This window comes from Gracilinanus agilis, chromosome 2, assembly GCF_016433145.1.
Source record: "Gracilinanus agilis isolate LMUSP501 chromosome 2, AgileGrace, whole genome shotgun sequence".
Lineage (NCBI taxonomy): Eukaryota > Metazoa > Chordata > Mammalia > Didelphimorphia > Didelphidae > Gracilinanus > Gracilinanus agilis.
In genome coordinates, this window is record NC_058131.1 from 483198192 (window position 1) to 483224380 (window position 26189).

Sequence of the window (26189 nt, forward strand, 5' to 3'; positions counted from 1 at the left end):
ATCTCAAACTCTGAGTCACTTAAGACTCAGTGGGAAGATTTCTTTAGAGGAGAAGGGTTTATATAGGTTAGAAATGAAGGAGAGAAAATAAACTAGAAGATGAAAACTCGAGAAAGCATCCAAAGAAGACTAACTTCTAAATCTTAAAATTCGGTTCTGATCTTTCTGGTTTAAATATTATCACCGACCCCTACCCCCAATTAGAATTCCTGACCAGTCCCGTCTAAATTACTCCCATAGGATTTGACCCTGCCAGTGCCTCACAACTGTGAAAAATCAATGGCTGGTCTTCCTCTCTTAGAACCATTGACCAGGTATTCATACCTACTCATCTCACCAGTGAGGACTCAGAATTCAAGTTTTATGTTTCAAGCCTTTTAAAAAACCACTTAATTTGCATGTGGATTCTATGCAGAGGGGTGACTGAAAGGGAAGAAGTGAAGGCCAAGGGCCTCCTTGTATTATTGCTATAATGTACAAGGAGGAAAAAAATAGTTGAGGGTTAGAGGGGTGGAAAATAGTCACAAGAATCACTATTTTCAAATCATTTTCATCTGACTCTTTGTGACCCCATTTCGGATTTTCTTGGCAAAGATATTGGACTGGTTGGCCATTTCCTTTCCCTCATTTTACAGCTGAGGAAACTGAGGCAAACAAGGTTAAGGGTCAGGAAATGAGAAAAAAAGCTCCCTAATTTTCTGCAAATACTGGGTCCCCACATACACACTGTCCACACAGACTTGTGTTTTCTAATATTTTCCATGCACATAATCTTTGCCAGAGGTATTAAGGTATTGATTAAGACTGATCTCAGAGACTGAGGAGATGGTGAACCCTAATTTTCTGGGGAAACCCCTCAACCCTTATAGAACTGGTAGCTTATAGAACTCTTACAGAACTTATACCCTTTTGGAAGGAGACATTCTTGATCTTTTCAGCCTCTTCAAAGATTCTTTGGAAGAATAACCATGGCACTGAGCAGAAAAATCAATGAGGTGGGAGTCTGAGTGGCAGCTCAACAACTAAGCAACCGTCAGATACCGGAAGAATTACCTTTACCCTCTGGATCTCAGTTTCTTCATGTGTTAAATGAGAAGGTTGGACAGATGGCATCTACATTTCCTTCCAGCCCTAGATCTATGATTCTATGTCTAGGTTATCCCTAAGGTCCTTTCTAGTTCTAACAGCTGATGCCCTCTGTTAGCTTGCTGCCCTTTAGGTGAGGCAGGACTTCCTTTCAGAAATAGGAGTGAAGCATGAGCCATAGATCAGAGAAAGGAAGAGGACAAAGCTAATAAAGATGCCAAACTAAATGAGAAGCAAGGGGGCAGCTGGGTAGCTCCGTGGATTGAGAGTCAGGCCTAGAGACAGGAGGTCCTAGGTTCAAATCTGGCCTCAGACACTTCCCAGCTCTGTGACCCTGGGCAAGTCACTTGACCCCCATTGCCCACCCTTACCACTCTTCCACCTAGGAGCCAATACACAGAAGTTAAGGGTTAAAAATAAATAAATAAATGAGAAGCAAGCTCTTGGCTAAAGTTGGTTTATGAGAGGATTTGGCCTGACATAGAGAACCAACCAGAAGATGCAACACAAAGAGAAAATATTGCCAGGCTTCTACTGGGAAGAGACCTGGTACAATAGAGTGGGCACTGAATCTGAAGCCAGAAGACCTGCGTTTGAATCCTACCTCTGATACTTACTGCCCATGTGAACTTGGGTAAATTCCTTAACTTTCTTCATCCTCAGATTCCTTATCTATAAAATTTGACTTGAACTGTATGGCTTCTGGGGATAGTTAGGTGATATAGTGAGCAGAATGCTGGTTCTGGAGTAAGATAAATTCATCTTCCTGAGTTCACATCTGTCCTCAGACATTTACTCTGTGGCATTTATGTGACTCTGGGCAAAATTAACTCTATTTACCTCATTTTCTCCCTCTGTCAAATGAGCTGGAGAAGGAAATGGCAAAATATTCCAGTGTCTTTGCCAAGAAAACCCCCAATGGGATCATGAAGAGTCAGCCACGACTGAAAGGACTAAACAACAATGGAAGGTCAAGGAGAGCAGGAGACTCCTTGTCAAGAAGAGAAGCTAGGAGGGCTAGATGTTGCATGACTTAATTTGATTCTGGGTTCTCTGCCTTGAGTTATCATGTTTCTAGTTATTTGGGATCATAGCTTTCACCTAATTACTGAATCTGGAACTTAACGATTTGCTCAAGGTCCTTCTTCTTTGATTTAATAAAGAGCCTCCATGTGGTCTATAGGACAGTGGTGTCAAACTCAAATAGGAATGCATCCCTGCCACATATGGCTTTAGAAAACCACAAATTAACATCATCTATATCAGTGGTTCCCAAACTTTTTTGGCCTACCGCCTTCTTTCCAGAAAAAAATATTACTTAGCGCCCCCTGGAAATTATGAAACTATTTATTGAACTCAGAATAGAATGTAATACAAAAAAAGTGTGGTCATCACCATCCTTCTGGATCGCTGCAGCACCCACCAGGGGGTGGTAGCGCCCATTTTGGGAATCACTGATCTATATTGTGTTGTGTTATTTATTTTGTTAAACATTTCCCAATTACATTTTAATGTGGGTTCAGGATGGCACTCAGGAGTACTATAGACTTTGAGTTTGACTCCTCTGAACAGCATTCTGTCAAGACTTTGTTTTACATTCAGGTGAAAGGTGAGGAGTTGGAGGTAGTATTCATGCAGTTGTTGTTCAATAGTTTCAATGCATCTGACTCTTTGTGACCCCATTTGAGCCTTCCTTGGCAAGAATACTGGAATGGAATTAGTTTCTTTCTTCAGCTTATTTTCCAGATGAGGAAACTGAGGCCAACAGGGTTTAATGACTTGCCCAGGGTCACACAACTAATAAGTGTCTGAGTCTGAATTTGAATTCATGTAATTCCGATTCCAGGTCCAGCACTCTGTCCACTGAGCCACCAAATAAAATACACCTTGGCTTAGTGAAGATAGTGTGGTATTTGGAATCAGAAAAATCTGAGTTTTAAAATTTTATTTTTTAAACTTAGAGGTTGTGCGAGCCTAGGCAAGTTACTGAGCCTTTGGCACCTCTCTGAATTTTTAAGTTACACACAGATATTATCTGCCTTGAGAACATGAAGATGAATATGAATATTATATATGAATAATGTGGATATTAAACCATAAGCCCAATTAGAATGTGAGCTCCCTGAGGTCAGGGAATGTGCTTTTCCTTTTCATCCCAGTCACTCACTTAGAACAGGGTCTTGCATATTTATTAACCGATTTGTAGCTATTGACCTATAAAACTCTTATTGAATTTTGGACATCCTCATTTCTTATAACCTTGTTTTGCTGCCCAGAAATGAGGGATGACCAGGAAGCTGCTTCAAGGGTCTTGGCCAGGAACGTAGCAGATGTGGACTCTCAGAAGCTATCCTGGAAGTCTGTCCACTTGGTTTGATTTAGAATGTCTAAATTATTGGGGTTGGCTGTTGGGGAATTCTTGGGTTTGTTGCTTTGGACCAGCTGAGAATCTCCTTGTTCTCCCAGGGTCCTCTGTTCCTCGCAGAGCATTTCAGCTCAGAAACAATCTTCCTAGTACTTCTCCTTTCACTGCCTAGTCCAAATCAGGGTGATCTCACCTGCCCCTGAAATGGCTCCAGCACATAGGGTCATCAGTTGCGTACAGTGGCTAAAAAGCTTCTGTGCTATAATAATTTCCCTGGATGGACCCAGGTTGCAGCTCAGTCCAGGGCAGCTCTCTCTAGCAGCCACCATGGGATGAGCCATCAGGGATACATTTGATTATCTTCAGCAGTTTACTGATTCTCCTGTCTGTGCAGTGGGAACAAATATCTATTTGTGCCAAGGATAAGTGAGATGCCAAAAGGACACAAATACTCTCCTTGTTTTGTAACCTGGGGCTCAGTTCTCGTGGAGAGTTATTAGATGCCCTTGGAGGAAAGGGTCGTTGACAAATACACAGAGTGTTTTACAGTGATAGTGAATATTTGTGTTTGACCTCAATGTGTAATTTATTAGTGGTGGTGGTGGGAGGTTTTATTAAATGTTAATTGCTGCACACATGTGTATTTAGTGTTAATGAGCAAGGGTGTTGTTGATATTTCCTGCAGTGGCTAAGGGAGGGAATCGTTTTTGTAACTTTTTTTGGATACATTTTTGAGATTAATTATTTTTTCCTTTTTAAAATTTTATTTTATTTTTTAAATTAAAAACATTTATTTTTCTCTCCCGTCCCACTTAAATTTAAATGAAAAAGAAATATACGTATTGAGACAAAACAAGTTCCCATATGGTCCATGTCCAAAAATGTATTTCTCACTCCGCACCTTGGATCCCTTTGAGGCATCATGGTACAATGGAGAGAACCCTGGAACTGAGGTCTGAAAACCTTGGATAAATCTGGATTTGTCTATTGATTATCTTTATGTCTGCAGACAAGTCACATAATTTCTCTGGGCCTCAGTTTCCTCATCTGTAAAATGAAGGAGTTAATCTAAATGACCTCAAAGATCCCTTCTAGCTCTAAATCCATAAGCCTAGGATTCCCTGTGAATTTGGTTCTTGTCTAGCCTCATAGATGAAAGAGAATGTCAGAAGGATGTTTGGGATAGGAGCATGCCAAATGAAGCCAGACTACCCTCATTGCGTATGGGCAGTCCATGGAGTGAAGATTAAATAACTCCCGGGAGATAAATCTTATTTTGAAATGATACAGTAGAAATCTTGCAGGTTTGACCAGAGGGTCTCTCTAATTTCATCAAGTGAAGCTCCAGTGTCAAGAGACTTTTCCAAAGGAGATGGAAGTCCATACTCTTTGCCACCAGCTTATCACATAGACTGATAAGGAATGTGGAAATTAGACCAGAACATGTGCTTGCTTCTTATTGTCTAGTATCCAGTCAGCCATTGGCAGCTATTGGGAATATAAAAGAGCCCTAAATAAATAGGAGCCCTCTTAGAAAAACTGAATAATTGCCCAATTCTGTAAGATAGCCAGGAGAAGAAGAAGAAAAACCTTTTCTAGAGTAAGCTGAAAAATCCAGGAATGGGCACTGGAGAAAAAGTGGTTTCGTTAAGGTATCTTTCTTTTCTCTTTATTACTTATGCCTTTTGTTTTAGCATCACATTCATTTTGATATCTATATCTATATCTATATCTGCCCCTTCCCTGTCCGGGGAGCTCTCCTTTGTAACAAAGATTTAAAAAGAAAGTGAAACATAGAGGTTGAATAAAAATCAACGAGCACATAACCACTCGGTAATATATGCAGTGTCCCACAACCTCCTTTCTCTATGCTAGGTTATCTTTTTCTTTAACTTTTTTTCTAGTGATACCTTTTGTTTTCATATCACCTTTTCCAGAGACGTCCCTCCCTACTCCCTTCCCCATGAAGCCATCTGTTGTAACAATGAATAAAAGAGAAAGAAAAGCAAAGAGTTCACCGAAATTAATACGTTCTCCCAATTCTATGATATATATATATATATATATATATATCATATCCATAATTTCTCATCTTTCTAATGAAGGAAGGTATGTGTTCTCAGCTCTTTTCTGGGACCTCAAGTTTGGTCATTTTAATTATATAAAATTCAGTTTTTGATGGATTTTTTTTGTTCTTTTTAGTATTGGATTCATTGAATGTTTTCTTAGTTTTTACTGAGCATCATTTCACATAAGTCCATGCTTCTCTAATTTCTTCATTTCCATTATTTTTAAAGTAAATTAATATTACTTTACATTAATGAAGCACAATTTGTAAAACTCTGTTCTGATTGACGGGCATCCATTTTGTTTTCAGTTGTTTGTTCTATGGAAGTTATAGTTTATATGAGATCTTTCTGTCTTGGGCTTCCTTGGGCTATATAGCTAGGTCCTGATTAGTGCAAATAATGGATCCCCTGAAGTGTTACCATTATTTGAATTTATACGGCATATTTCCATTGGACTGGAACCGATGGCCATATTTTAAATAATTATAAATTCAGGTGGTGCAAATTTGAATGCATGTGACTACTTCAGAGGAGTCATTATTTCCACTAATTGGGACCTAGCTTATATCTAACAGGGACATCTCTGGGTCAACAAGTATGGGCATTCTAGCCACTCTTTTTGTTTGTTTGTTTAACATAACTCTGAGTTGATTTCCAGAATGGTTGAACCAATTTGCAGTTCCACAAACAGTGTATCATTATACAAGGATTTTCTTAGTAAGATTAACATCGACTATTCTTATCTTTTGTAATCTTTTGTGAATTGTATTGGTGAGAAGTATTTTTCATTGGGAAGACTCGGGTATCTTGTTTTACTAGTATATAGTGAATGCCGATTTTGGCTATTTAGGTGAAAACAAAATTCCTATCCAGTAATTCATGAAGCCCATGCTCTTCATGTGGCAATATGAGTTTCATATATTTACATGTATAGATAGACATAGATATAGATAGTTGGATATAGACAGATAGCTGGATAGACAGACTAATAGACAATAGAAGACAGATAGATGATAGATAGATACTCTTTTTCACTTCTTTCAATATCACTTCTTATTTCTTATAATAATTTCCTCTTTTCTTATTCTGGTATCTCCATTTGTCTCTTATTCTCCTTTGTTTCTGAAGCAAAAACATAGCAATGACCCCTTAAGACAGACTGGGTAGCCGATATTCTGAGATAATGCATACCATAAAAAAAGACAGCAAGGAGCCTATCTACACATTAAGTTGGTGCTATGTCAATCTATTGGGTTCCAGGTTTCAGGAAATGTACTGTAGGAGAACCATTCATAGGAGGTCATAGAATTTAAAAGCTGGGAAGGACTTTAGGGATCATCTAGGTCAACTTCCTAATTCGTCCATGTCTCCTATTCCAAAATTGTTTTTCCCTCATTTTTCCAGTTTTCCCACTCATCCTGTGAATGGATTTCCCATCTAACATCACCCTCAGAACAACTGTTCCTTCAAACCAATAGTTCGCAAAGTATGGTCTATGAAACTTTGAGGGTTCCTAAGACTTTCAGAGGAAGAAGAAGATAAAAAAGTTCCAAACATTACTAAGACATTTTGGTCTATAAAGTACTCCTCCCTTTTCCAACTATATGTCTATATGAAACCATATTTTATTTTTAAATTCTAACCAAATCAACAGATTGAATGCAGAAGCATATATGAAAATCTATGTCTTCAATTAAATCAGGTATTAAAAAGATTTACAAAATTATGTAAACCAAAATCACTCTTCTTACTATTTTTTGTTTCAGAAAATAGTTATTTTTAATAAAAATAGTATTTCTGTTCATATATAATAGGTTTATATTTTAAATGAATTAATAAATATACAAATTATTTTTCACTTCTAATATCAATAACTAAAATTCATATAAAGAGGACTCTTTGAAGTCTTCAATAATTTTTCATGAGGTTAAAGAAGTCCTGAGACCCAAAACTCTGAAAACTGCTGCATTAAACCAAATAAATGAATGCCAATTTTAAGGCAAATTAAATGCATCTAGACTGGGCAGTGGATAGTGGTGGTGCTGTGGATAGTGCTCTAGGCCTGTATCCTCCTACTTCTTGGTATGAGTTTGATTCTAAAAATATCTGTCCTATCTTATCCTAGGAGTCCCTCCCTTATCCCCTCACCTTACCTTCCTACCTCATGACATGTATTCCCCTCTACATATCTCTTCCTTCCCTCCTTTTGCTTGCTTATCCCCTGGCCCATCTTTCTCTTAATTCACCCTTCCTTTTCTTATTCTCTCAGTTCCCCAACGGAACTCCCAGGCCCTTAGTTATCTTCTTTGTATGTTAAGATTTTTACCCTTCTAAATGGGTATGTTGTTTTTTCTTTATCCCAGGTCTACTGAGAGGAGGGATTTTTATTACTACCAACCATACATCCCCTCCTCCACTTCATTATGGCAGTTCTTCCACTCATTCCTTCTCCATATGAGATAGCCATTCCATTCTCTTGATCTATTCCACTGCCATTTTAGCTCATTTCCATTATATTCACTTCAACCTCAAGTATTTCCTCATACACATCCCTTCAAAATACTCAGGCAATGATGCCATTCCCAGGGAGCTATAAATGACATTTTTGCATACAGGAATCAAACTCTTTGAACTTTTAGGTTGCTTGTGATTAGTCTTTACCTTTGTATGTTTCTTATAGATCAACCTTTCTTCTGAGTGTTCCCTCAAGAATAGTGGAAACTCCTTTAGTTCATGAAATATCCTTTTTTACCTTTCATAATTATGCTTATCTTTGCTGAATGTGTTTTCTTGTTGTAAGTCCAGTTATTTTGCTCTACAAAATACTGTGCTCCACCTCTGTGCTCTTTTCATGTTGTGGTTGCTAAATTTTGTATTATTCTGACTATGGTTCCACAGTATTTAAGCAACTTTCTTCCTGTTGATTATAGCAGTATATTCTCCTTAACCTGGGAGCTACTGAACATAGCAATGATGTTCCTGTGCACTTTCATCTTTGTGTCTTTCTGAGGTGGTGATTGGAGGATTCTTTTAAATTCTATTTTGCCCTCTGATTCTAGAATTTCTGAGGAGTTTTCCTTGATAATTTCTTAGAGTATGATGTCTAAACTCTTTTTTAATAGAGATTTTCCAGGAGTTCAACTATTCCTATAATGTCTCTCTTTGATCTGTTTTCCAGGTCAGTTGTTTTTGTGATAAGATGTTTCATATTCTTTTATATTATTTCATTCTTTTGATTTTGCTTTATTATTTCTTGTTGTCTTAGGAAATCATTAGCTTCCCTTTTTCCAATTCTAGTTCTTAATGTGATTTTTTTGGATTTTTCCCATTTGGATGAGCTTTCTTTCATGTTTTTCTTGATTTTCTTGGATTGTTCTTATTTTTTCTAATTTTTCCTCAATTTCTCTCATTTGTTTTTTGAGACCTTTTTAAAGGTCTTCCAAAAAGCTCCTTTTAAGCTTGTTGCCATTTAATGTATTTCTTTGCTGTTTTTGAAGCAGGTATTTTTACTTCACTGTCCCCTGAGTTTGAGCCAAGGTCTTCTTTGCCCCCATAATAGCTCTCAATAGTTGAGTTTTTTTCTCCTTTGCTTGCTCATTTTTATTTGTTTATTTATTTTTTTAACATTAACAGCCAAGCCAACAGACTTAGCTATTGGCTTTTTGCTGGAATCCTAGGGTTTCTAGTATTTTGGGATGTTACCTCAGGTTTCAAGATTTTGTGTGTGTGTGTGTGTGTGTGTGTGTGTGTGTGTTTATTTTTTTCCTGGGTTTTATTTAGTTATTCCAGTTATTATAGCCCAGGATCAGATGGAGTCCCAGTCCCCAACTCAAATACAGGTTTATGATTGACTTCAGGTGCTCCAAACAGAGCTCATGGGCAATTCTGCCACCTCAACTGCAAGTATCCAGTTCATCTTCCCCTTTAGCAGCAGTCAATGGCCACAGCTGATGGGGCTCAGCTTCTCAGTAATCACACTCACTAGTATGTGCTTCTACCTCACTCCTCCTCCCCTACTGCCTCAGTCTAGGGTAGAGTAAGTGTCTAGTCTGTGTTTTGGGTACTTCCAAAGTCCCTTGTTTGTTAGTAGTGAGGTTTTAGTTCTTGCCCTTAGGGTCTGGTGCTCATAGACTTGGTTGTGTACACTTCTTTAATCCCTAGCTTGTGGGCCAGTGGGGGTCTCTGGAGCGGAGGCCTCAACAGACACAGCTGCTCCCAGGGTCCTCCTCCCATGGATTCAAGTGGTATCTTCAGGGATGCAAGCTCCAGAGATCAGCCAACAAGGTGAAGTTGCCAATCCTTCTCCAAGACCTGGGGTGGTGAAATTGAGGCTAGGGAAAGTAGAAATCTTTCTCTTTTGTTATCCATAGCTATTCAACTTTACTCCAGGCTCCTGTCTAGTTTTTGCTACTTTTAACATTGATTCTGTAGAGTTATTTTAGGTTGTTTATGGAGGGAATTAGGAGGGTGAAGAAGTTTTATGCCCTATTCTGCCATCTTCCCACAAAGCATCTCATGTTTTTCTTTCAATATCATTTTCTCTCCTTGTTTTTCATAGTAATTTCTTCTTTTCTTATGTATCTTGAGTCTCAGTTTTCCCATTTTCAAATGAGAAGTTAGACTAGGTGATCTAAATCCCTTCCTGGATCTTATGCTTCTGGTACTTGGAGAAAAGGGCAGCTATGTGGCACAATGGATAGGGCACCAGGCTTGGAGTCAAGAAAACCTGAGTTCAAATCAATTTACTAGTTGCCTTACCCTGGGTAGGTCATTTAAACCCATTTGCCTCAGTTTGGTCATCTGTAAAATGATCAGGAGAAGGAAATGACAAACCACTATAGTATCTTTGCCTTAAAAAAAAACCCCAAATGGGGTCACAAAGAGTTTAAAATGACTGAACAGTTTGAAAGATAGCCATACTCCAGGAAGCTATTTGTCTGTCCTTACTATACAGGAAGTAAAGTTGCAGCACAAATGTTTTGAAGTGACTAAAGTGACCTAGCAAACCCAAGGCAAAACTGGGGACAGAACCCAGGAATTATGATTTCTAGGCTGTTTGCCAGAATGTTTAGACACTATTGTAGCTACCCATGTATGAAAAATAAAAACTCAATCATTCCCAGGGCATTTCTGTTGGAAGGAGATGTAATTTGGTAGCTAACAGTGAATATCAGTTTGTGCATGTTCGTGCGTGTATGGTGGATCATCACTCCTAGTTAAGGCAAGGTAAGCCCATTCTATTCAGTTCTACTGCCAAGCTTACCATCCTAACCTACAGCCTGTCTCCTCTCTTTTTCCTTATCCATTTCTTAAAATCTTATTTGTGCCTGATTCTGTGCTAGTCTGTGAACAATGTGGGGTGCCCAGACCCCGTGCCTATGTTTCCTTAGGGAACGTACAGTTCTATAATCCAATAAATCCAGCCTCAAATAGAGTCATGAAGAGTTGGACATGACTGAAACAACTGAACAATGGTAATGGACTCTTCTGGATTTGAGATGCTGAGAAGGCAGTTTGGGGTTTTGGATAACACACTGAACCAGGAGTCTGGAGACATGGGCTCTCGTCTCGTGCTTCAGACAGATTGGAGTGGGGTGTTAAAACCTCCAGACAGATGTGGAAAGAACATCTTGGTCCTCTTGGGTCTTTAATAGCTCTACCTGCTTCCTGTCATGTGGGTCATTGCTTCAACGCTCTGCCAGGTGACTCTTGGCTTTTAAAGGTCAGTGCCAGGGCTGCCGGACTGAACTAGTGATTTCTCTAGGTATCATCTGAAGTCTGACCAAGTATATCTTCTGCCCCTAGTGAGAAGTGAGTCTAAGAAGCCTGGGGAAGGAGGCTTTGGGACATCAGGGTGGTGCTATTGAACTGTCAGACAGTATTTGTCAAGTATTTTCTGTGTGTAGTGTACCTTGAGTAAGTGTCCTCTTGAGAGTAATAGCCTCAGGGACAGGTATCAGCGTCCTGTCTCCATCCTCTTCTGTTAACCCACATCTTCCTTCTTCTACTCCTACTCATGGGTAGCATTAAGCTCTGCTGAAAACTATACTATGAGAGGAAGTGTGCAATATTAGTAAAGAGTGCCAACGCCAACAATAGTTCAGATCTATGGCTAAACACTTATGAAAAGCCCTTATTCCTTCTCTATTAGAATCAATACTAAATATCTGTTCCAAGGCAGAAGAATGGTAAATAATGGCTTAGCAAGTGAGGTTCAGTGACTTACTGGGGGTCACATACTAGGAAGTACCTGAGGTCACATTTGAACCCAGGACTTCCTGGCTCTCAATCCACTGAGCCACCTAGTTGCCTCTTATGGCAAACCACTTTAAAAATTACAAAATTCTCTCCATATGTCTTACATGTTCATATCAATCCCTCTGAGCCTCATTCTTCCCTTGGAAGAAGGGGCATGCCAATAAATATTTAACAACTGGCTCTCTGGGAAAAAAGAATAGATGACACACTTTAAATTTAATCTGAATTATTAACATTTCCCCATCACCAACTTAGTTTAGACAGTCAACAAAATGATAAATCAAAGCATGATTTAGAACATTTGCTGCTTCCCAAGGTGTAAATGCTCACACTGAAAATTTGATTTGACAATTGGCTTTCATCAGCAATATGAACTTATATTATGCTCATCATTATATCCCAGGGTTGTTGTGGAGCAAGCTCTTTTTAATTTTTCAAGTGCTGAATAATTAAAAAAACAAACTTTTACCTTCCACCTTAGAATCAATACTATGTATTGGTTCTAAGGCAGAAGAGTGGTAAGGGCTAGGCAAGGGGGGTTAAGTGACTTGCCCAGGGTCACACAGCTAGGAAGTGTCTGAGGCCAGATTTGAACTCACGATCTCCCATCACTAGGTCTGGTTCTCAATCCACCAATGCACCCAGCTGCCTCCTACTGTAGAATTAAAAAAAATGTATTTATTTCATTTTATTTTTGTTACATTTGAGTTCTCATCTGTTCCTTTCCCTCCCTTCTAATCCTATAATAGAAGAGACCAACATTTCACACACATATGTAGATATACACTCAGTGAGATATATACAAACACATGTAAATGTATGTTTTTCCAATTTAGAAATATTTATTTTTTCTGCTATATGCAAGGCACTGAGGTTATTGTCTTTATCACTGTTGCTTTTGTTATGGTAATCATTATTATTGGGAGATGGCATTCTTTAATTAATGAATCAATACTTTTTGAGCAGCCATTATTTTTAGGGCTCAGATGGATCTGACCTCATGGGTAGCTTAAAAGGAGGGGCAATGATAGTTCGGACGCCACGCATGGCATCACGATTGAACTGTCAGACAGTATTTGTCAAGTATTTTCTGTGTGTAGCGTACCTTAGTAAGCAATTTTGGGGAAACATTAAATAAATAATAGACAGACTTCTTGCCCTAGAAAATATTACAGTAGAGAAAGAGAGTTTTTTTTTAATCCCCACAAACCTGTAACCTCCCTTAAGATAATGTCAAATGAATGGGGGGCACTTTTGATGAACCAGTCATCATCAGGATGGATGGAAGTCTATAGCAGAGGACTGCAGGACTCTGCTCTTGGTTATGTCCTCGTCAGTATTTTTTATCAGTGATTTGAAGTAAGAGAGGAATATCCCTATCAAACCTTACGGTGATTTAATGCTGGGAGGAATACAACAGAATTGTGATTGCACAAAGTCTCAAAAGGGTGCATTGAATTGAAGTTAAGAAGATGAAAAGTAATAGGGATAAATATAAAGTCTTATATTTGAGTTAATTTTTTAAAAAAAGCTTAATAAGTAAATGAAGGGGAAAACTTAACAGGAAAGTACTTCATGTGAATAAAAAAGATGCAGGGGTTCTAGTGGACTATAAGCTCAGCAAGAGCTGGTGGAGTTGGCAACCAAAAAAAAAAGCCATCTTAGGTAGCATTAATAGAAGCCCTCAGGGGCATCTGAATGACTCAGTGGTTTGAGAACCAGGCTTAGAAATGGGAAGTCCTGTGTTCAAATCTGACCTCTGATACTTCCTACCTGTGTGACCCTGGGCAAGTCATTTAATCACCATTGCCTAGCCCTTACCATTCTTCTGCCTTAGAACCAATAAACACTATTGATTCTAAGATGGAAGGTAAGGTTTTAAAAAAAAATAGAAGCTCCTTACCTTATAGTAGGGGCAGGTAAGTGGTGAGGTGGATAGAGCTATGGACCTGGAGTAAGGAAGACCTGAGTTCAAATCCAATCTCAAACAAACTGACTCTGGGCAAATTACTCATCCCTGTTTGCCTTAGTTTCCTCATCTGTAAAATGACCCGGAGAAGGAAATAGCAAACCTCTCTAGTATATTTATCAAGAAGACCCCAAATGGTTTTGGTTTTAAAAGATAACTCTATTACAAAAATGAATAATAAGAAAATAGGTTTTGAGTGATTATATCTATATCTATATCTATATATCCCAGTGGAATTGTTTGCTCTGGGAGGTGGGAGGAAGAGGAGAGGGAGACAACAAGAATCATGTAACCTTAGAAAAAAATAAAAAAAAGACTCCAAATGGAGTCATAAGAGTCAGTCCTGACTGAAGCAGCTAAACAGCAACAATAATGAAAATCCTAGAGCAGGGGAGGCTGTAGATCCAATATATCTTGCCTTAGTTAGACCACATGTGCTTGGGAATCCTCATTAGACTGGAGTACTCATCTAATAGAAGTGGACATGAAGAATAAGGACACATAGATTGGGGATGTTTAGGCTGTATTATATTAGAAGCAATATGAGAGCTCTTTTTAGTTTTTTGAAGGAATATCATATGTCGAAGAAGAGAAGGGGACAAGAAGAATGGGATAATCATTTAACACTTTCCTATTTTGGAAATAATATTTCATTTGATCCTCACAATGACCCTGGAAAGCAGATAGCATTATTATCCCCATTTTACAGTTGAGAAAACTGAGGCAGATTGGGTTGAATGGTTTGTGCAGGGTCATAGCTAAATGTCTACAGCTGAATTTGAACTCACGTCTTCTGAATATCAGACCCAATGTTGTAAATTCTTTGCAACCTAGCTCCCATAAGCTTAGGAGTTCTCTGCTTGACCTCAGAGGGCAATTTTAAGAGTAATGGGAAGAAGTTACAGGGAGAAAGATTTCAGTTCTTCATAAGGAAAAATTACAGCTGTTTTTAAATGTGATGGGCCATCTCCTGGAGATGTGGGGCTGTGGTAGTGAGTTCTTCATCAATAATACTCTTCAAGCAGAAGGTGGATGGCTATTTGTAAAAGATCATTTAAGAATTGACTTAAGTAGGAATTAGACTTCAAGGGAAGAGCTTTACAAACCTTAAAACATCCTGTAAATGGGAATTAATTATTTAAATGACTCCTGAGGCTTCTTCCAACTCAAAACCCATAATTCTATAGGATATAGACCCATGAAAATGCTGAAAAGTGTACAGATGCTATGTTAACATGGAAAAACAGTGGAAACAGGTTTAAAGCACTAGCAGAAGGGGAAGCTCAGTGGCTCAATGGATAGAGGGACAAGCCAGAAGTTAGGAAGACTTGGGTTCAAATCTGATCTCAGACACTTCCTAGCTATGTGACCCTGGGCAAGTCATAACCACAATTGCCTAACCTTTGCCACTTGGGATACTGTTGATTAGATAAAGCTAAGATGGCTTCATAGAAAAAAATATCCTTGAGGACATTTGGAAAACAGGAGGGATAAGGTTTCACTGAATGTAGAAGAGAGCATTGAACAACCATTTGAAGGTTCACTCCATTTCTCTGCTGGATTGCACATTCTAGCAGTTTGGAGACTAAGCTGGCCCAACAACCATCGAAATTCAAGATGTCTTTGCTAGTTAGAGCATTCTGTGATACAGGTTCTCCTTAAAAGAACTGCATGAAGAGAAGTTTAACAATAACACATGCAGAGGATTTAGTCCTAGATTAGCTCATGTTCTAGAGTTCTCCCTCCACCTCTTCACCAGCAGCCTTGTGTCCCCTTGAGATATCTCTGCTCTGAGCTCTGCTCTCCTCATCCGTGAGTCCCTTGGGACTGATGTTTTATGAAGAGCCCTAGTCATGCTCACTTTGCTCCCAGAGGCCCAAGTCACTTTCTGGATTTCTCAGTTTCCTTGTCAGCAACCTTGCCCCATTTAAATTTTGTTTTCCCCTTCTATAGGGACTATTAGCCTTAATGGTGTTATGACAGTCTGGTAAAGCCTATCAGCTCCCTCCTCACATCAATGTTTTTGAAGGCATAAAATAAAACACATAGGATTAAAAAGGAAGCTGATTCTATTGAAACACCAGTTTAAAAACAAAAACAAATTCATAAACCCCAGGACAAGAACCTAGTAGAATGTAAACCTCTTGAGAGTAGGGATCATCTTGCTCGCCTGGCACAGAGTAAGTACTTAGTAAATGCTTCATCATCATCAACATCATTATTATCTCTCTCCATCTATTTGCCTCTCTCTCTCTCTCTCTCTCTCTCTCTCTTTCTCTCTCTCTCTCTCTCTCATCTTTCAGTCTTTCTATCCATCATCTATTTATATATCATCTTATCTATCTGTCTCTATCTAAGCTAATCTATCTACCCACCCATGCACATCTCTCTCTTCCTTTTCTCTTCCTCTCTCTCTCTTCCTCCTTCCCTCTCTCTCTCCATCTTTCCCTCCCACATCTCTTCCCTTCCTCTCTTCCTCCTCCTTTCCCTCCCTTCCTCTTTGCTTCTGTCTTTCCACCTTTACTTCCCATCTCTCTTACTCCCCTTTTTTCTTCCTCTTTCTCCCTTTCCTTTCCTTCTCCCTCCCATTTCTCTCTCCTTCACATCTCTCTTCCTTCCTCTCTTTCTCCCAACTCTCTCTTCTCCCTCTCCCTTCCTTCCTCTGTCTGCTTCTCTTCATCTATCTCTCTCTCCATCTACCCATCTATCCATCTCACTCTTTCCTTTTTCTCTTCTTCCCCCTCCCTCTCCTTCCTTCCTTCTCTATCTCTCTTCTCCCCTTTCTCTCTTCCCCTCCCCTCTTCTTCCCTATTTCCCCCTCTCTCTCTGACCCTAGAGACAATTTAGTTCAACTCTTTCATTTTATTGATAAGGAAATGGAGGCTAAGTGACTTGCCCAAGATCACCTAGGTATTAAATGACTGTTCCTGCTTCTAGTCCTATCATTTGCTATGGAGTCCTTCAGAATGATGACCTCACTCTAATGCTGTGACAGCCTTGAGTGCTATGATTCTAAATCTGAAGGCTTTGCTTCCTGGTGATAACTGCTATACTGAGTTGAAAAACGAAACATTGCTCCCCCTCACCCCTTCCTAACAGCAAATTAAACCCTTGAGTCCTCAGCCATCTGTGATTAGTTCCTGAAGGAACCAGTTTGAAGGATGTGGCGGTCCCTCTAACCTGTCTGAGGGGAAGGCTCACATCAGGCAGCCATTCATCTTGCCATCATCCTTTCCTTTCTGCACCTAACCATCCAGTTGCAGGCCAGCTCTAGGTTCTTTTCCATAGTGGGCTGAGACCTGGGGAAAAGACCATCTGACTTTGTGTGTGTATATTTTGACTCAAATTCCCTAGATTGGGGGTACCTCAAAGAAAAGATTCTGCCAACATTGCTCATTGTTACTCTTTTGGCAGGGTCTGTGGATTCAAGGTCATGGAAGACACATGCCTTTCAGAGGCCATCCGTGCAGGGCACATACTTTATTTTGGGGTCTTGAGAATGAGATTGCAGAGAAGAGCTCAATCTGGCTTTATGTAATGCAAAGAAAGCCCCGGTGAAGCCAGGGTTCGAATGTCTTCCCCTTGTAGGCTCTGCATTTCTTGTGACATTGGGTCTGTTGGTGATACTGGACCCAAGTTTCTTTTCACTGTTGGTCCTTGCTCTTACCCCACTAAGGACACCTAAAAAATATAGGAGACCCCATAGAATGATGAGCAAATGACCTGTTACCCTCTGGGATGGTTTGACCCTGACCTGAGCAATATAGTCTTGACTTACAGAACCAATTTTCTGAGTGAGGAAAATTTTAAGGTTGCTAGCTATAAAGATCAATGAACCAATAAGCATTTATTACCTACCTACTACATGCCAGGGACTGTGTTAAGCACTAGGACTACAATGAGAAAAATGGAATAGTCCATTGGGAAGACAACATATACTTTTATGCGTATACGAAAAATATAAGATCAGAGTTTAAAGTCTGATTTTTATTATTATTTTTGATACGAGAACTCCCAATTGAGGAATTTCCCTACAACACTGCAATGTCTAGTCTTGGCGAATTGCCTAGAGCAAAATGATTGTATACATTATCTCATTGGATCCTCATGACAACTCTGGGAAGGAAGTGCTAGAACTCTTTACAGATGAGAAATCTGAGGCAGGTTAAATGACTTGTCCAGAGTCACACAACCAGCAAGTATCCAAAGAAGGATTCACACACAGGTTTCTCCTGACTCCAAGTCCAGTCTTTTATCAACGATGCCATTTAGTGGCCCAAGCACTAGTAGATGTGCTTGGCGTTATGCAAGTGGTGCTTGAGCTGAGTCTCAAAGGATACAAGGAATTAGAAGAGGAAGATATGAATAGGGAATAAATTCTGGGCACAGGAGAGGTCCCATGCAATGACTGGGAAACAATTCTGGTAGGTAAGGTTAGTGTTTGTTTTTTTTTTCTATTAGTCTGGGTATTTTTTTATTTCTTTCAGTATAAAAGATTTGTCATTTCTTCAGACTGGGGAACTCCATTCGCTAAGCAAGTAGCAGCTCTTAGTTTTCTGTGATTTAATTTTTAAGTCACTTGAGGCACATTGGGGCTAAATGATTTGCCTGGGATCACACACCTAATTAAGAGTAAGAGGCAGATTTGAACCCTGACCCTAAGCCCAGCATTCTAACCACTACATCCTGCATGTCCAAATATATTCTTTGTCTTCCTCCAGATCTATTATTTACTATGATTCTAAATCTAACTCCTTCAAAATGTAGTGATTTCATCAGCATGATTATTTTTGCTCTCAATACAGATCATAAACACCCCATGCCTGAATAAAATTCATGCCAAGGAGACCGTCGCCTTGTGGATGTCTCCTGGCATCTAGCTAGGCTGTTCCCTCAATGAAAGACATATAATCTGTTGCTAGGTCCCCACTCAGAGACTTTCTAACTTGGTAAGAATAACATTATATACACTCTGCCCTCATACTTTTGGAAAACTTTGGGTCATCTCCATGCCATGGTGATGCGTTGGAGGAAGGGGTAGGTGATGGTCTCATATGGTCTTTAATGAAATCTCACTCCTTTTTCTCCTGAATCCAGGAAGAAAAAAATGTCTGGAGGGAGTTGTTTGCTCATATCTTTATTGGAATTCCCAGTGTGTTATTTAAGTTATTAAAATGTATTTAAGTATTATATAAATATATTTAAATGATTAAACTTTAAATTTCCCTAGAATTTCTAGAACACCTTGTTCTGGAACATCTTGGTGCTTTTATCTTCCCTTAAAAACCTTTTCTATATTGTTGCATATGCTAGTATGCCAGTATATGCAGCACAAGTGAAGCCCATTTTCAGGAAATCCCAAATATGAAAAACCCAAGCATGTCAAAACTCAAGTAGCAGGAAGACATGATTTGTCTTCTACAAGAAGCATTTCCCATTTGTCGTAGTGTTAGTTCCTTCCCTTTGAGATTATCTCTAAATTATCTATGAATGTACATGCACACGTGCACACACATACACACATACACACAAATATATACTTGCTATTATTCCCAATTAGATTGTGAGCTCTTTGAGGGCAGGGATTGTTTTTACGTTTCTTTGTATCTCCTGCACATGGCACAATGCCTAACACAAAATAGGTACTTAAAAGTTTGTTTACTTATTGATTTTATAGAAGCATTCTTCAAAATGCAGAAAGGCTCAATGTTAAACTCTCTTTAATAAGCTACCTTATTATATTTGAAATCAGATTCAGTTGATTTTGGTTTTGTCTTTTGTTTCAATTACATGAAGAAACAATTTTTTACCATTGTTTTCTGACATTTTGAGATTTAAATTCTCTTCCTTCCTCCCCGCCATGCCATGATAGAAGACACACACTCCTCTCTCTCTCTCTCTCTCTCTCTCTCTCTCTCTCTCTCTCTCTCTCTCCCTCCCTCTCCCTCTTTTAATTTTTAATTTTTACTAAAAATTTACTAAATTTTTTACTAAAGATTGATTTACTAAGAATGATAGCTATACTACTTTGGGGGTTGATAAGTGAGATCCATCAATATACTTTTTTGCCTTGTTTGGGATAAATTGGTCCCCCTCTTGTGGGCTGAGAATACTGTTTCACTATTGATTTTGATCCTTAAGAGAAAACACGACCTTTATACCACATCATTTTGTACCTGTCTAGAAAAGAGGTTAAACTTTATTCGGCAGATCCTGGTGTGCAAACAAGAATATTAGAAAGAAGTGGGAATAATGGAAATCAAGGCATGAAGGGAAGGGAGAAGGGTACTAGACTAGGGTCTAGGGACAGGGACAAGAATGAGGATCAGGCCAGGGCTAAGAAGTGATGACTTGAGGTTGATTTAAGTTATGATATTTCTTCTAGAGATCTCGAAGTATTTTCCCTAATTCCCAATTTTTTAAAAAAAGGATTTAGTTAAGGTGTGTAAGAAAGTATATCATGGTCCAGTAATAATGAAAGAGGCAGAGAGCAGAAATTACAATGATCATTTTTCACCTAGGCCTCAGAGAGTTTTTCTCAAGGTTTGACAGTGAATCTTTGGCCATGGTTAGATTTTTCTTTGTCTCTCTGTCTCTGTAGTAACAAAGGCAGGGAAACTGGAGCCTTGACCTAAAACCCTTTAGGAGAGAGGGCATTGGACCAACTGAGTTTAGCAAAGAATTAGAAATAATAATTAGTTAAACTGGGAAGTCACTACATAGTGGGTTTCCTCTTATTCCACCTGGTTTTCGACTCTACCCTGTACATTTGGTGATGCTTATTCTAGTGCCAAAATGCCTAGTTATGGCTTTGTTTTGCTCATCCTCCCTTTTGCAGATGGAGACAATAAAAGTGTCTCATAAGCCCATGAAGAAAGTTTGAGGTACAACTCTAAAGTAAAAACCAATATTTTAACAAAAGTGCTAGAATTAATGTGTCCAAATGAATGTTGTCATTTCCAGTGCAATTACCTTGGAAGTCTGTGCCCTTGTTCCAAGCATTTTTTTAAACCCTTACCTTCCACCTTAGAACCAATACTGTGTATTGGTTCTAAGGTAGAAGAGTGGTAAGGGCTGGGCAATGGGGGTTAAGTGACTTGCCCAGGGTCACACAGGTAGGAAGCCTCTGAGGCCACATTTGAACCCAGGACCTCTTGTCTCTGGGTCTGGCTCTTAATCTACAAGCTATACCCCCATTCTGGTCATTTTTATAATTTCTCTTTGGAAATTGCTTTGGGAGCTTTGGCCCATTATTTTGCATATCTTCCATGATGGAAAGTCTTTATGCTTTGAAGGTTGATTTGAATTCCGAAAATAGTCAGAAGTCATTCAGAACCAAGTATGGTAAATAAGGTGGGTGATCAAGCTAAGGGATACAAGAAACAAAATGTGATGATTAAAGAGATGGATGTAAGAGGGATTCCAGGGCTGTTTTCAGAAATGAAAGTGTCCTGGCAAAGAAGTGTAGAATCTCCCAAGGAGGCTGTGTTAAGTGTAACGATGTCCATTTGGATGAAAATGTAAGTTCTGGATATTTTCTGTAAAACAAACAAACAAACACAAATCTTGTTGTTTAGTCTCAGCCCAGAGCTCTGGACCAGCTGACTAAGTGCACTATAGCAGTCTTTGTGAGAGCCCAGATTGATGACAGAGAAAATTTAGGAAACATGGCAGACAAAGGTTGTGATCACAAACCCCAAATGGAGTTGAGGTCTTAGTGAGTTGCCTGCAGCTGTCTTCTTGCCACCAGAAATGGCCAATTTCCCCCACAGAACTCTGATGCTCTCCTTCCCCCTAAACATCCCAGAAAACCCAAATGATCAGGAGCTAGCCAGAGTCTCATGGATTATTGGAGGTGACAAACCTATGATCCAATTGATTGCATATTATTTGCTCTTGAAAATTAACCTGATGGCAGGAGCCTTCACATGCCATTTTGTTTTATCACAGACCCCTGACATTTTCTTTTCTTAGAAAGAAGCAAGTGAAATTCTTTTATGAAAAGGAAGGGGCTTATGAACTATCATTTTAGAGGTTTAGAGAAAAAAATGGCAAGCTGTGATTATAATAGGAAACTAAGAACAAGGTTGGGAGGATCCTAGAGGATGTTCTAAAAGAAGCTGATCTTCCCTGAATCCTACAGAAGGACCAGCTAGGGACTCTGGACCCCCAGAAAATCAGGAAAAACAAATATTGCAGTCTGCAATCTAAGCTGAGAAGGAACGTGGTTGGATCATATGTCAGTCCATCCCAGCAATTCTATCCTGTCTTCATGGAGTTCTCCTCTTTCATTTTGTTCAGCAGGCAGGAAGCCGATTTTAGGTCCCAGAGATATAAGATTTCTTTTCATGATTGGTTGTGAGTACCGCAGATAGTAACAATGTGGTCGCCTCTTCTCCATCCACAAAATCCCTCTGGAGTTTGTGCTGAGCTCATGTCTCCTGCTATGCATTGCCAGACTCATGTCTAGGAAGAAAGGTTCCTCTTACCCTCCATCTTGATCTCTGGGTTTGAGCCATTGCTCGTGCTGGGCATAGCCAACACTATTCACTTGGGATGGATTTTGAGAGTTGGGACAAATGTTTTGGAGGAAAAGCATGAAACTCTCAGCCTCAAGGGGAAAAGAAAGGATAAATGTGATTCAGGTCAGGACTGCCATTCTCAGTGGAAGTCATCTTTTGCATTTCTCCACTATTCCTTTAGGTCTAGAAGATTTCTGCTTAATAGATCCATGATATGGTGGGATCAGTATTGGGTTACCTCAGTAGGGAGAACTACTCCAAAGGGTGGAATTAGAATCAATAGGTTTCTACCATGTTGTTATAGTCACATCTGTCTGATGGTTGGTGACTCCATTTGGAGTTGTCTTGGCAAAAATACTGGAGTAATTTGCTATTTTTTTTCTCCAGGACATTTTAAAGATGAGGAAACTGAGGCAAATAGGGTTAAGTGACTTGCCCAGGGTAACACAGCTAGTAAATGACTAAGACTGGATTTGAACTCAGGAAGATTAATCTTCCTGACCCAAAATTCTATCTACTGTGCCACCTAGCCATTCAGAAACCCCAAGGAAAGAGATTTCATCTCAGTATAAGAAAATGTTCTTAATAATTTCACAAATCAGAATGGGCCATTTGTAGCTCATAAGTTCCTTGGCATTGAGAGCCTTTGAAGGAGTTGAGGGAATAGAATCATAGACCTGAAGCTAGAAGGGAGCTTAAGTACTATCTAGTCTGACCTCTTCAATTTACAGATGAAGACTTTGAGGGCCAAAGAGTTTAAAGGACTTGACCAAAGTCACACAGGTAGTAAGTGACATTCAGGGTTTGGTCCTCTAATTCTAATTCAATCAGTCTTTTTAAAAAATAATACTTATTTAATTTTTTTGGCTTCTCTGATAGTTGTGAGAGGGTATCTCAACATTGTTTTAATTTTCATTTTTCTAATCATTAATGATTTACAGCATTTTCATAACTATATATACCATTGATTTTTTCTACCAAAAGTAACTGTTCATATCCTTTGATAAGTTTTTGATTGATGAATGACTCCTATTCTTATAAATTTAATAAAGTTCTCTAGATATTTAAGATATGAGGCCTTTATCCAAAACAAGTCTATAAAATATTTTTTCTGATTTTCTGCTTTCCTTCTAATTTTGACTACACTGCTTCTATTTGTACAAAAGCGTTTTAATTTAATGTAATCAAAATTATCCATTTTATATCTCGCCATGTTCTCTATCTCTTGTTCATTCATAAATTATTCTCCTTCCATAAATCTGATAGGTAATATGTATGTTGCATGTTCCTCTAATTTACTTCTGATATCTCCCTTTATGTCAAGGTCAATATATTCATTTCCTTTAGGCTTTCTACTGAACCATGGTGCTTTCAGCACATAGCAAAAAAAAAATTCAAACTTAAACTCTATAGCTAAATTCTGAGGTCCCTTCTATTATGGACATTCTTTGGCTTGACTGAGGGAGTCATTTTTACTTTTTCCAGGCAGCAAGGAGAGAACAGCAACCATTGACTGACTTGTCTCTCCTTCTAGTTACCCGTCCAAATATTGACACTAAAGGGACCAGCACCAGTTGAAAATGTTTCTCTTCTGTCACCACCTATGCCCCAGCTGATCAACATATAGAAACCATATTTTGTAGTCAAGTACCTTGGAAATCTATTCTGACTTTGGGGAGGAGGTACATGTCCTACTTCAGACTGGATGACATGGCTAGATCTATACTCTCTGCTGGCTGTTCTTTCACAGTGAAATTTTTATTGTTGTTGAATTGTTTCGATCATGTACAACTCTTTGTGACCCCTTTTGGGGTTTTAGTGGGAAAAGATCCTGGACCGATTTGTCATTTCCTTCCCTAGATCATAATGGAGGAAAATGAGTTAAATAGGATTAGGTGACATGTCTAGGGTCACCCAACCAGTAAGTGCCTGAGGCCAGATTTGAACTCAAGAAGATGAGTCTTCCTGACTTCAGATCTAGTGCTCTATCCATTGCACTACCTTGTTGCCTTCACAGTCAAGTACAAATGCCTTAAAATAATAATTCTGTAGTGCCTTGAAATTTGTAAAACTCTTTCCTTCTCATAGCCCAGTGTGGTATTAGCTTCCTTTTATAGATAAACTATCTAAAGCTCAAGGAGTTTGTGTCACGTTCAGAGCCATACAGACAAAATGGCAGAGGTGGGCTTTGAAACTGGTCCTCATGACTCAGAGTCCAATACACTTGCATTCCATCCAATTGCAGTAGAAATAATTGTGGTGGATTTATTGGAGCCAGAGGACATAGGTTCAAATCTCAACTCTGATATCTTTTCCCTGCATGACCTTAGACAAGTCATTCATCCCTAGACTTTGCAGTTTCCTTATCTGCCATTAGTACACTAATTCAGTTAGGTGACCTTGAGGTCTCTTCCATATATGAACCTATGATCCTTCCAGCTGGGTTCACATTCCAGCTTTACCTTTGGGTGAAATTGGGCAAGTCACTTAAACTTCCTCAGGTCCCAGTGTCCTCATCTGGAAAATGAAGGAGTTAGATGAGGTGGCTTCTGAGATCTCTTCTGGCCCTAAATATATGATCCTTGAGATAATGAACCTTCTATGATATCCGGAATGAATTTCTTTCCTTCTCTACCTGCTGCCTTGTCATCATTTCCTTTGAATTTTCTTGATCCGGGTTTCAGTCATGATTCAGGGACCAGAGGCCATTTCCCCCACACCTGAGAGAGCTTTGATGGATAAGAAGGAAAAGAAATCAATTCAACAAATATTTCGTAGGATCATGGCACTTAGGGCTGGAAAAGACCTTAAAGATGACCTTCTAGCTCAGCCCCCTCAATTCTCAGATGAGGTTGGTGACTTCCCTGAGATCAGAGCAGGGATCTGAATTTAGAATTTTTTTTACTCTAAGTCCAGTGCTGTCCCCTCTCATGTTAACTGCTTACTGTATTCAGGAGGCTGTTCTTGGGGCGGGGGAGCAATCACAGTGAAAATGGACATTGTCCAGCCTTGACAGGAGGAATAGGATATACCTCTACAATGTAGAATTGAGTACAAAGGAGGATAATTTCCTCTGCCATTCTCAACTCCTCTCTTGTACTTATCCCATAGATCTAATCAATCGCTGAATTTTGTCATTTCTTGTCATTTTCAGTCATCTCACTCATGTCTGACTCTTCATAATCCCATTTGGGGTTTTCTTGACAAAGATACTGGAGTGGTTGCCATTTCCTTCTCCAGCTCATTTGAGAGATGAGGAATCGAGGTAAATGGGGTTAAGTGACTTGCCCAGGGTCACACAGATAATGAGTGACTGAAGCTAGATTTGAACTTAGGAAGATAAGTGTTCCTGACTTCAGCCCTGGCATTCTATCTGCTGTACCACCTAGCTGGAATTTCTATCCCCACCTTGAATCTCAAATCCATCCCACTCTCTCCAATCACATGATCATCACTAGAGTTCAAATTTTTATCATCTTTTGACCGAAACATTGTAATAGCATTCAAGTAATAGTTTTCTTGCCTCAAGGCTTGATCTTCTTTTATCCTTCTTCTACCCAAGTTGCCAAAGTAAGTTTTTTGTGGTACTCTCCTATTCAATAAACTCCCATGGCTCCCTAGTACCTGTAGGAACAAATATAAAGCCTCCTGCTTGGTATTTAACGTTCTTTACAATCTGACTCCTCTCAATCTAGTCATATCTCACCCTATTTCCCTCCATATACCCCACATTCTAAATAAAGTGGTCTTCCTGTTCTTCTTCAAACATGATGCATATCTCCCATCTCTATGCCTTTGCATTGGCTCTTCCTGTAAGGATGAAAAGGCAGAAATGAGCATTTATTAAGTGCCTATTGAATGCTAGGAACTGTACTTAGTGTTTTACAAATATTATTTCATTTCTTCCTCAGAAGAACCTT